Below are 13,591 nucleotides of genomic sequence, written 5' to 3'. Positions count from 1 at the left end.
GTAGCGGTCGCTCGGTTCCAGACTGTAGCGCCTAGAACCGCACGGCCACTCAGGCCGGCGGTGTGTTAGTACATCCCATCGATGCTGATGTTTGGGATATGGATCGTGACCTGTTAAAAGTGGACCGTACACCGAGAAGGGGAAACGTTGTGCAGTTTGAGATTGTTCCTAATGCTTGCGAATATGCTGTATAGTCGGCTTGCAGTGCTTCTGGTGTCCCACCAGATTGCCATTCATTTAACTCTCAGGCTAGTAATGTCTTTTATCAGTGCCGTAGACACTGGCGAGCAGATTGATGCCGTATTCCTGGACTTCAGGAAGGCATTTGATACGGTTCCGCACTTACGTTTAGTGAAAAAAATACGAGCTTACGGAATATCGGACCAGGTTTGTGATTGGATTCAGGATTTCCTAGAAGAAAGAACACAACATGTCATTCTTAACGGTTCAAAATCTGCAGATGTAGAGGTAATTTCGGGAGTACCGCAAGGAAGCGTGATAGGACCTTTATTGTTTACAATATACATAAATGACTTAGTTGACAACATCGGTAGCTCCGTGATGCTATTTGCAGATGACACGGTTGTCTACAAGAAAGTAGCAACATCAGAAGACTCGTACGTACTCCAGGAAGACCTGCAGAGGATTAATGCATGGTGCGACAGCTGGCAGCTTTCCCTAAACGTAGATAAATGTAATATAATGCGCATACATAGGGGCAGAAATCCATTCCAGTACGATTATGCCATAGGTGGTAAATCATTGGAAGCGGTAACGACCGTAAAATACTTAGGAGTTACTATCCGGAGCGATCTGAAGTGGAATGATCACATAAAACAAATAGTGGGAAAAGCAGGCGCCAGGTTGAGATTCATAGGAAGAATTCTAAGAAAATGTGACTCATCGACGAAAGAAGTAGCTTACAAAACGCTTGTTCGTCCGATTCTTGAGTATTGCTCATCAGTATGGGACCCTTACCAGGTTGGATTAATAGAAGAGATAGACATGATCCAGCGAAAAGCAGCGCGATTCGTCATGGGGACATTTAGTCAGCGCGAGAGCGTTACGGAGATGCTGAACAAGCTCCAGTGGCGGACACTTCAAGAAAGGCGTTACGCAATACGGAGAGGTTTATTATCGAAATTACGAGAGAGCACATTCCGGGAAGAGATGGGCAACATATTACTACCGCCCACATATATCTCGCGTAATGATCACAACGAAAAGATCCGAGAAATTAGAGCAAATACGGAGACTTACAAGCAGTCGTTCTTCCCACGCACAATTCGTGAATGGAACAGGGAAGGGGGGATCAGATAGTGGTACAATAAGTACCCTCCGCCACACACCGTAAGGTGGCTCGCGGAGTATAGATGTAGATGTAGATCAGTAATGTGAGTTTCTGTGATCTCGTTCACACGATCATATTGTTCATTCCACAACAAATATAACACTGCCCTGTAACGTACCACGATATCCGTCGTACATATTCCAAGAATCAGCAGTAAAACCTCGACTGGTGTAGTGCGAAAGGCGCCGATGAGTCTCAGAAGTAGGCTCGCCTGTACTGGTCGCTGTATTGCTTTGTAGCTCTCCGTTCGAAGACTATGCGCCCAGACGCTGAGCACGAAGCACACAATGGCGTTGAAGATAGCTTCGTGATACGACAGCACCACATGCAACGGTAATTTATGGTCAGCAATGCCAGCACGGGTAATCTTATGCATAATTTTAGACGATTTCTGTGTAACAAATTTTACATGTTCTAGAAACTTCCTTTTCTCGTCTAGAAGAATGCCTAAATAACTACAAACAGTACTACGTATTACAGGGATTCCGTAAAGCCTCATAAGTTCTGTGAACAGCTATAGTCAGTTTGTTGCCTGTGCAACAGTACTGTTTCTGAGCAAGCACATCATTCGTTTCTTCCTCAAGTCTCGCCATGGAGTATGCACAAACAATTACTAGGATATCACCCGCATGTGCAACAACACCTTCAGTAGTATCTGCCTCCTCTAAGAGATGTAATAGGGGTTCAGTACGAAGATCCCAGAAAAACGAAGCACTTGTGGAGCCTTGGTACACAGCGCTTTACAATTTTTTTGATTGTCTTGCCTTGCCCCGCAAGTCACTGGACGCTACGTCCACGACAGCAATCGACAAATTCTTGTCAGTCATTTGGGGACTGAGTCCTCGGAGATGTACGAACATTGCAGAACACCAAAGATTATCGCATACGTTTGCGGTGTAAATCGTGAGCACGATTGCATACTTCGTTGTCAAATTTTCTACATGAGCTCTATGGACTTCTTCTTTCTGAATCCATATTGTTGTTGGTTGAGACCCAAGAGCTCCTTTTGCGCCAGCAAACGGGACAAAGCAGACGCCTCTGAATTCTGACCACGACATTTAACATTTCCTGTTTTGAGCTTGAAAATGGAGACAGAACCTTCTTAATGAGAGAAAAGGTAACACCAACATCTGAATGTCGTATTCGGTATGTAGTTCAGTAGTGCGTGTATCTCAGTATCTGTGTTGTGTTTTCATCAGGAAGTAAAGCGGTTAGCAGGTATTCTTGCAACTCCCTCCATCCAGCCGTCATTCAGCCATCCTCTTTTGAAATTATGGATATGACTGTAGGTCCGTTAGCCATTCCAGTCAGTAACGTGTACGGCATTCCTACTATGTCGAACTGTAGATGTCTTTGCTGAAACTTGTCCCAATGCATTCTTTTAGTGTCTGAAACTACACTACTGGCCATTAAAATTGCTACACCACGAAGATGACGTGCTACAGACGCGAAATTTAACCGACAGGAAGAAGATGCTGTGATATGCAAACGATTAGCTTTTCAGAGCATTCACACAAGGTTGGCGCCGGTGGCGACACCTACAACGTGCTGTCATGAGGAAAGTTTCCAACCGATTTCTCATACACAAACAGCAGTTGACCGGCGTTGCCTGGTGAAACGTTGTTGTGATGCCTCGTTAAGTAGGAGAAATGCGTACCATCACGTTTCCGACTTTGATAAACGTCGGATTGTAGCCTATCGCGATTGCAGTTTATCGTATCGCGACACTGCTGCTCGCGTTGGTCGAGATCGAATGACTGTTAGCAGAATATGGAATCGGTGGGTTCAGGATGGTAATATGGACCGCCGTGCTGGATCCCAACGGCCTCGTATCACTAGCAGTCGAGATGACGCGCATCTTATCCGCACGCCTGTAACGGATCGTGCAGCCACGTCTCGATCCCCGAGTCAACAGATGGGGACGTTTGCAAGACAACAACCATCTGCGCGAACAGTTCGACGACGTTTGCAGCAGCATGGACTGTCACCTCGGAGACTATGGCTGCGGTTACCGTCGACGCTCTATCACAGACAGGAGTGCCTGCGATGGTGTACTCAACGACGAACCTGGGTGCACGAATGGCAAAACATCATTTTTTCGGATGAATCCAGGTTCTGTTTACAGCATCATGATGGTCGCATCTGTGTCTGGCGACATCGCGGTGAACGCACATTGGAAGCGTGTATTCGTCATCGCCATACTGGCATATCACCCGGCGTGATGGTATGGGGTGCCATTGGTTACACGTCTCAGTCACCTCTTGTTCGCATTGACGGCACCTTGAACAGTGGACGTTACATTTCAGATGTGTTACGACCCGTGGCTCTACCCTTCATTCGAACCCTGCGAAACCCTACATTTCAGCAGGCTAATATACGACCGCATGTTGCAGGTCCTGCACGGGTCTTTCTGAATACAGAAAATGTTCGGCTGCTGCCCTGGTCAGCACATTCTCCAGATCTCTCACCAATTGAAAATGTCTGGCCAATGGTGGCCGAGCAACTGGCTCGTCACAATACGGCAGTCAGTACTCTTGATGAACTGTGGTATCGTGTTGAAACTGCATGGGCAGCTGTACCTGTACACGCCACCCAAGCTCTGCTTGACTCAATGCCCAGGCGTATCAAGGCCGTTATTACGGCCAGAGGTGGTTGTTCTAGGTACTGATTTCTCAGGATCCATGCACCCAAATTGCGTGAAAATGTAATCACATGTCAGTTCTAGTATAATATATTTTTCCAATGAATACCCGTTTATCATATGCATTTCTTCTTGGTGTAGCAATTATAATGGCCAGTAGTGTATGTTTTATGGAGCATCTTAATTGCTCTATATTCATGGTGTCTCGCAGTGCGCTCTGATCGCCCTAAAGGGCGTTGATAAGCTTTTCTTCTTGATGTTATCTTTGGCGTCTACGTAGAATGTTCTGGGCACCAAGAGAATGTAGCCTGACTGTTTGCCCTGTTCTCTTTGGAAGATTTCAGTTACTACCTGCGCACCCAAGTACCGGAAGCGATTCCGTTAGAGGCGCTGCAGTGTAGGCAATTAAGCCATCCCAATTCGTTTTCCTGAGGTCTAAACCAATTATACTTTCCACTTCTTGTCTCCTCTTGCCACTTTACCTTTGGATGACTGTTATCTTATGGTCACTATAGAACTCGCCATCTATTAATCTATTAATTAATTGGTTTCTACACCCCTCGTCCCTCGAATGTAAACTGCTAGCCTTCTAGATTTAAAGTAGTGAGGCCCAGCCCATGTATTGTATCCTCGTTCGTTAGTTTGCATAGAGTGGATTTTGCATTCGCTTCTGTGGCCACAAGGAGAAACACAACTTGTCCATATAGAGCTTCCACCTGGAGTTTATAAAGTACGATGGGATGAGAATACTAAATATATACGAGTGAGTGTTGAAAAGTTGCTGGCTTTGCCTTGAAAGAATAAAGCTATAGTTTTTAAATTACCCGTTTATTCAATATACTCTGCCCTGAAACTGATACACTTGATACATCGTCGTTGCAGCTTTTCTAGTCTCTGAAAAAAAGTCATGTGATCGGTCACTAAACCAGCTCTCCGCAGTCTCTTTGACATCTTTAATATCCTGAAAACGGTTGCCCATCAGGTGTTTCTTTCAATCCGGAAACAGATAGTATGGGCTATGTATGGAGAGGATGCAGAATGGTTGATTAGCTGGAATCCCAGGGTTGTCAATTATGTAGCCACAACGTTGGACGTGTGCGCATGTCATGCAACAAAAGAATCTCTTTAGTCAACTTTCCTCGGCGTTTCTTCTTAACTGCTTTCTTCAACTAGTCCAGCAGGTTACCATAATAGTATCCGGTTATAGTAGATCCCTGAGGTAAATGGTCCACCAACAGAATGTCGTCTTTGTCCCGGAAAACGGACACTATCACATTTTTGGCAGATTTCTGGATGTGGAACTTCTTTGGCCTTGGGAACCCACTACCGCGCCATTCTTTTGATTATTCCTTTGTTTCAGGGTCATGAATGCGAAGTTCACTGCAGCCCACTTAATTTGCGCGTCCTCCTGTGACGATATGCTTGTCACATAGCTGCGTCACATCAGTCACAGTGAATTTCCTAGTTGTAATTACAATGGCGGACATTACCTCGCCGTGGCCAGTAACTGTTAACATTTCCGCAGGAAAATGTGGGAGCTTATTTTTTCTACAATATTGGTCTTGCAGGCAGACTACATTAAAACTTAGATTGTCAATTAGCTTCGGTATTTCAGTCATGGACAGTTTACTTCGTGCTGCATTAATCTGTAGTATCTTTATTCTTTTATGTGTATCGAGTGTGAACATAGCATTTCGGAGAGGGGATGACTGGGTCAAAGTATACGCATCCATATGCTTTTACGATGTCGAATGGTTCATTTCTTCTCGTGAAAACCTGCCGAAGGAGACCACATAATGGTTTAAACTCTGTTGTAAATCTATTTGGCAAATTATTCACTCTCAAAATAATCCCCACAATGGGATACATAATAATTTCCCTTTAGGATGCCCAACTCTGATACAGATCTTAAGACCAACCCACAGTTCTATGGGATCCTCCAGACGCCTTAAGTTGTCATTCACTTTTAAATTGTTATAAAATTTGTCTTGGTGTAATTGAATATCATTTTCAGTAGGGCTCATAATGTTAGAAATATATTTTTGCGTTAGGCGGGAAGACCTGATTTTCACTGCACTTGACTGTTATGTGGTTCTTATAACCACGGTCACACTCTCCACCCCGCCCAAATGAAAAATGATCTGCAGATGATGTCGAAGCTTTATGAGTGTCTGTCGCTACTGCAGACACGGTGTCGATGCTATCGTGATTATCACTATTACTGTCATACCTTTTGGCAGGAGCTCCCTATAGATGCGGCATCAGGCTGGACAACTGACAAGTCGGGACGCTTCCCATTGCAGGAGTTGTTGCATCAGGAACATCTCCTCTGCCACTGCTACCACTGCTTGAGGAGTGTATGCAGGTGCTCCCCCTCATGGTCTCGCCATGAACGAATTTCACAAACTTCATCATGTTTGATTTTGCACATGACCAAGAAGTGCCTTATTTTCTTGTGGACAGGTTATTCTGAGTTATAATATCTGTGTTTAAGGTTCCTGAATGTTCAGCTTCACTTGCACGAAATTGCTGTAGCTCAAGCTCGTTTATCATGCAACACATCTTTGTCTGCATCATAATCAGTTCAAGAGACTTTACTTCGAAGTACCTTAGCAACTGCTGTCTCTAATCTCTTCTCCAATATCATATCGTCTATGAAATTAATGAAGTCAAGGTGCTGTTTCTCAGTAAACTTTGTAGTGAGTGGTGCTCGAATGTCTTCAAAATTTGACACTCCTCTCCCTGGCAGTATGATCATAAGTTGCTGGCGCCAGACTGTTGCACGACGCTAGTTTCTGGTTACTGTCGACGGAGATTTGTGCTCCTGTTTCTTGTGCCACGTGCCTTCTGTTACTTGATTTACATAGATAAGATACGGAATTGACCACTCAATTTTTGTTTGTATTTTAAATGGATCCATAGTATGTTCTAGTTATTTCACATTCTACAGCATTGCGTAAGTTGCACATTTTCTGTTCCAGTTGCGACAAGGAATGCAAACAGGTTTCTCGGTGATTTTTGTACATGCGTTTATCTGAGGCCCTCTGCTCCTCGGTGGAAGTACACTCGCCCCTTACGCTTTTGGATCTTTTTGGTGCGACCTAAGTCACAACACTTTTAACATTTTGGCAATTCCACGTAATCATTCATTCCTTGAAAAAGGAAGCCGACATCTTTTCTTTTTGCTGCAGACCTTTACGAACGCCAGGAGTGACCTCCAGTATGTAGTGTCATAGTTTTTCTCTCTGAATCTGGCTCGAAATATCAGTCGAACATCTTCAAATTACTTTTTTGCATGTACTCCTACAGGTTATACTCATATACTCGTATATCTTCGAGAATTTAATGCTGTGTATTTGATTAGTTTTTTGAAGCCTTTTGCATTTATTCTCATTCTGTGTTGCCGTTATGACAACGCTATTGGATGTCCGAATCGATTTGATCATTATCTTGCCTATCCTCGGGTTTGTTGCATCAGTAAGGTTCTTCTTGGCATCATTGGCATCCTTGTTCTCGGTGGATCAGAGAAAAAGTGTGCTGATGTTTTTGTTTATCTGCTGATTTCTATATCTTAGCTGTTGTACTTAGCAGTATCATTTTTCCTGGTGTTAACACTTTCGGTCGATCACTTTTGTTTGCAAACGTCACAGTTTCAATCTTCTGAAACATTACTTACATGTTCTCCTACAGGTTATACTCATATACTAGTGTATTTTTGAGGAGTTCTTTGCCTTCCACTTACTTGGGCATATTGTTCATAATTAGCATAGGAGTTCGTGGGGTACTCGTGTCGTGCGTTCTCACCATAATTTACTGTGAAGTCATTGTGAAGCTCGGCGTAACTGACAAATCTAATGCAATGGATGATAATGAATATTCTCTGATATAATGATAATCTAATTCTTCCTCAAAAAAAAAAAAAAAGGATAACACCAGTAGGAGGAAGTATTTATTTTTCTAAAGGTTGTGTTCCTTTTTGAGCATCATGTACCATCAGGTGTGGCACTCTTATGGGTAAAGCGCCGATAAACGGCAGATACCATAGTTCTTCGGTTCCCAGAGACTACGATCATCCACCAGTTGAAGTAGACAGATAAATATACCGTTTCAATAGCTCATTGAACATATACAATCAGTAGCAATTATGGGAAATCAGTATATAGCTTCTACAGTTATAATGGAGCAGGGAATCATAACCAGACTGTGAAGCAGTACTGCACGATATTTGGTAACCACTGTCATTCACTATGTACGGCATTCCGTTGCTATTATTCTGCCACAGAAATTGGGACTTCAGTTTGGACGTATAGCTGCTGCTCCTTCCTGAAGTAGTTGTTCTGCAGTGTACGGCGAAAGTGAAGCCGAACCTAACACGTCGAAATTCGGTTAACAAGCTGCATCACATAGTAAATCAAGGAAACGAAATTATGCTGGCTGGAAAATCTGTCGGCTGAAAACATTCATGATCTAGCAGAGGAAAAATTCTGTATTCATGCTCAAATCAGGATATGAATACGCATTCCCCAGTGCCTGTTGTAACGTAGCCCTAAGAACCTCTGTAAACTTGCGAATGGTTAAGGGGTGACGCTCATTTTGGAATCGTCTATATTTTGCACGTCATCAATCTTATATGCATTCGTTATATTACCATACAGCTGTGATATCCATTTCAGCTGTGGCAAGAAGTTATTTGGAAAACATAGCCTGAGCAGAGAATTTCTTTCAAAACAGTAAACCTAAAATCATTTTGGTCCTCTTAAGCAACCGTGGTATTACTTAGTGTACATAAAATAGCAATTCCTAGTTACGGCTTTGCCTTCCTGGGTGGACGGAATCTTTTTATACTTATTGCAGCTAGAAATCAAAGTGCTCTGGGATACATTTTCTAAATGAATTCTTTTATAATACACACATCAAAAAAAGTTTTGCATCACCCCAGCTCTAAGAACTCCTGAAGATAGACGTTGACTGTGGATACTGTATCACAGACACAGTCCCTTTGACTGTTCAGAGATGTCACTAAACTCGGCCAGAGATGTAAACATACATGCATGAGCAACGCCTATTAGACGGAGGGGGTCCGAAAGCCGATCAGCTCGTCATTCCACCAGGGAGGAGGTACACGGCTCGTATTGTCTGTAGTTCATCCATGCCTAGACGGTCAATACCTCGGTTCGATCTCGTCCGCATTGTTACTTTGTGCCAGGAAGGGCTCTCAACAAGGGAAAGTGCTCAGGTGTCTCGGAGTCAACAAAAGCGATATTGTTCGTACATGGAGGAGATACAGAGAGACAGGAACTGTCGATGATATGCCTCGCTCAGGCCGCCCAAGGGCTACTATTGTAATGGATGACCGCTACCTACTGATTATGGCTCGGAAGAACAGTGACAGCAGCGCCACAATGTTGAATAATGCTTTTAGGGCAGCCACAGAACGTCATGTTACGACTCAAACTGTGTCCAATGGGCTGCATGATGCGCAGCTTCACTCCCGACGTCCATGGCGAGGTCTATCTTTGCAACCACAACACCATGCAGCACGGTGCAGATGGGCCCAACAACATGCCGAATGGACCGCTCAGGATGGACATCACTTTCTCTTCACCGATGAGTGTCGCAAATGCCTTCAACCAGACAATCGTCGGAGGCGTGTTTGGAGGAAACCCGCTCAGGCTGAACGCCTTAGACACACTGTACCTGCTGTTTTGAGGTGGCATTATGTGGGGCCGACGTCCGCCGCTGGTGGTCATGGAAGGCGCCGTAATGGCTGTACGATACGTGACTGCCATCCTACGACCTATAGTGCAACCTTATCGGTAGCATATGGGCGAGGCATTCATATTCATGGACGACAATTCGCGCCCCCATCGTGCTCATTGTGTGAATGACTTCCTTCAGGATAACGACATAGCTCGACTAGAGTGGCCAGCATGTTCTCCAGACATGAACCCTATCGAATATGCCTGGGATAGATTGAAAAGGGCTCTTTATGGACGACGTGACACACCAACCGCTCTGAGGGATCTACGCCGAATCGCCGTTGAGGAGTGGGACAATCTGGACCAACAGTGCCTTGATGGACTCGTGGATAGGACGCCACGACAGATACAGGTATGCATCAATGCAAGAGGATATGAAACTGGGTATTAGAGGTAACAGTGTGTACAGCAATCTGGACTACCACCTCTGAAGATTTCGCTGTATGGTGGTACAACATGCAATGTGTGGTTTTCATGAGCAATGAAATGGGTGGAAATGATGTTTATGTTGATCTCTATTCCAATTTTATGTACAAGTTCCGGAATTCTGGGATCCGAGGTGATACAAAACTTTTTTTGATGTGTGTATTTTGAACGAACATTGTCGCTACTGGCAGCAACATGGATGAATTTAAGTGGGAGCACTCTCTTAACTGTTGCAAGCTTGTATCTGATTGTAACCCTGGAATCTGATTGCCGAATGAATTAACTGTGTCTGATACTGAGCTACTCTTGTAGACTGTGGACACTGAAATAGACGACATGTAATTGTAGCATGTTTTCGTTTTGAGTAATTTGTTAGAATCTAAATCTGGAAGAAAATTTATGGGCTGATGGATCTATTATATGGCCCAGCTTGAATCATAATTAATATTAATTACAGTTAGTAGCTACAACAATCGCACTTGCTGTCAGTATCAAATAAAAGGACTAGGTCAGCTGCAACAGAAATGTAATTATAGTACACTATTATTGCTTTTATTCTGTGTAAATTATGTATTTTGGACTACAGTTACAATGATCTAGTTACGTTTTACGAAACTTATTCAGAAAAATTAACATCACGCCATCTTATACAAATATTAAAACAAAAACATACAAATATTAAAACAAAAACGATAATACGGCAAATGTATATTAATATTTTCGTGAACCTTTTTATGGATGTTAATTATTAGTTTGAGACGAGAGAAACATATGAAGGTCGACTTTTACTTGGGTGTGTTAGTTCATTTCATTACCAGGAAGTGCGTGACATGCGTACTGGTGCCGAGTCGCTTGCTGTGCACAGGCAGTGTGTGCTATGGCATGACTACAGCTAAGGTAAGAGTGTATTTCAGGCATTAGCACCAATGACTCCAATGTAGTCCTTTCTAAAAGTGAACTCCTGACAGACTATGAAGTGCATCACATTATGCCTAGCAGGGAAGTGTCCCGGAATAGGTATTTCTTATACTCTAACTGGCTGTATTTTTTGCGTCCTTCTGATTGGATTCTTAATCCTACCAACGGAATTATTTGCTACCAACTTTCGTTACTGCCACTGGAATACATCAGCTTAGCAAGTATTTTAATTTCTAAAAGTATTTCTGTATAATTTTAAGTTTAACCGATATCTGCAATCGCCTTGTCTTGTTCAGTCCTCCTTGAACTGACTCCTTCATTGTGAATTATCAACCTGACGTACAGGTGAAACAACCATTGGGTTCTTGTGTGATCTCCTCTGCCAAAACAACAGTGCTCCTACAGACTCATCTGGAGCTCATTGCCTGATTAACTGCTTTGTTTGCTGCCTCCACGGTGGGCCTTGCAGATCCTCGTTCACAGACATACCACGAATGGTACAGGCAAGACTGGCCTAGAACTAAGTCACTGTTTATCGACACTGTTATGAATTAACGTGGAAATCGCAGTTTTAGTACCTGGTGATCTTAGATTCTCCTATGGAGGAAAGGTTTCGTGAAGCTGATTGAAAAGCACATTGAATTATTATGCAGCGTAATTAACTTGAAAACCACTGAAGTGTCGCCAGTTCGAAGGTCTTGCATCAGGAGCTGGCAGTCACAAGACTTTCACTTATTTTATTTTATTCTACTTATTTCTAGATACTGAGAAATATTTCAGCTTGTGTGTTGGTTTGATTATTGATTTGACATAGAGACTTGCGTTGCATTTAATGTTATTCCGTAGTATTCCCCATACAAATGACCTCAGGTAATCCTCAGATGTTGATTTCAGCTTGTGACTGGCCCGAAATCGCTTCTCTCCTGAATGGCCTAACTTCAGCGCCTGCCATGTGCAATCTACCATTGCTGCTGAAGGTAGGATGCGCCATATTATTCCTTTCATTTGTTTCTGTCTGTAGCAGTCTATAACGACACTGTTCATGATATGATTGTTAGATCTGCCAGCAATGTTGCTGATGAAACCAGAGAAATCTGATTTGTTTACAGAACATTTAGGACCGTATCCACCAAAATTATGGTCGTATCGTGTGTTTTTACGTTACAATATTTTAGAATGCTTATGTTTTTCGCCATAAACATAAATTAACTAATTACTGTCGAAAAAACTACTAGAACCTTCATTTGATATCCACTGTTTTCCATTAATTAAAAAGTATTGCACTGAATGCCCTTAAACTTAGCCAAAATATAGAAGATATGGTACGGCTGAACAGAATATGATGTTCTTTTGATCATTTAGTAAGCGTCAACCTAGTATAATTTTTAAGTTTCACCCTTCAATTATACGTGTTTAATTCTAGAAAATTATTATTTTCCTGACAAGCCATTAAATGATAGTAGCGTAATTGTTCTAAGTAGATCTCGCACCCAGCAATGTAAATAAATTAAATCCTTTATTCAGTAAGAATTAACTTTCAACTACCCGTACTCCACATTACAATGTTTCTGACATGTAGCTAAAGTGGATAAGAAAATAGAACGAAAGTAATGTACACACGGAAAGAAAGCGATCTAAGACTGAACAAAGGGGGACGTACATATAGTTACTTTTTATATGAATTAACTGTGTTTGTGAGTCATACGTATTGACATTCTTCGTTTTCTGTTACAAATATACCATTTTGTGTGCCACCATGATACCCTATCTATACTGTCTGACAGAAAAGTGAAGCACCCACAAGTGGAGGAGGAAACGAAACGAAACTTCCCGGGTTGAGAGGGTGTGTGATGTTATTATTGCGATTAGACTATCGAGCCAAACTTACAAAGTACTTGACAGTATGAGCCCCTGTATCGATATGACATTACACTTCCTCTGACCTGGATGTATGCACTGATTCGTTTTGGTAGGGTGTCATAAAGCAGCTGTATCCTTTCCTGAGACACGTTTTACGACTGCTCCTTGATATTGTGGATATTGACACTGGGACGAAGTTGACATCAGAGCTGGACGCATTCATGTCCTATTGGGGACAGATCTGGGGAACTTGATATCGACGGAAGTATCTCAGTATCAGGCACACAGTTCATAAACCCACGTGCCGTATCTGGACGAGCATTGTCTTTGTTGAAAAAATTCAGCACGATAATATAGCAAGAGACGTAACTCACGAGAATGCAAGATATCAGTCACGTACCGCTGTGCAGTCTGCGTACCGTTAGACATTACCAGCCGTGACTTGAAGTCATACCGGCTTGCTCCTCACACCATGACACCAGGAGTAACACCGCTGTGCCTCTCCAAAACATTGGAAGAACTGGACCTCTCTCAGGTCGCCACCACACTCACCATCAATGGTCATTAATGCTAGGGTCCACAGCCTGTGGTCTAGTGGCTAGCGTTGCTGCCTTTAGATCACGGGCTTCTGGTTTC

The sequence above is a fragment of the Schistocerca cancellata genome, chromosome 6 (assembly GCF_023864275.1).
Source record: "Schistocerca cancellata isolate TAMUIC-IGC-003103 chromosome 6, iqSchCanc2.1, whole genome shotgun sequence".
NCBI lineage: Eukaryota > Metazoa > Arthropoda > Insecta > Orthoptera > Acrididae > Schistocerca > Schistocerca cancellata.
This window is presented reverse-complemented; position numbering follows the sequence as displayed.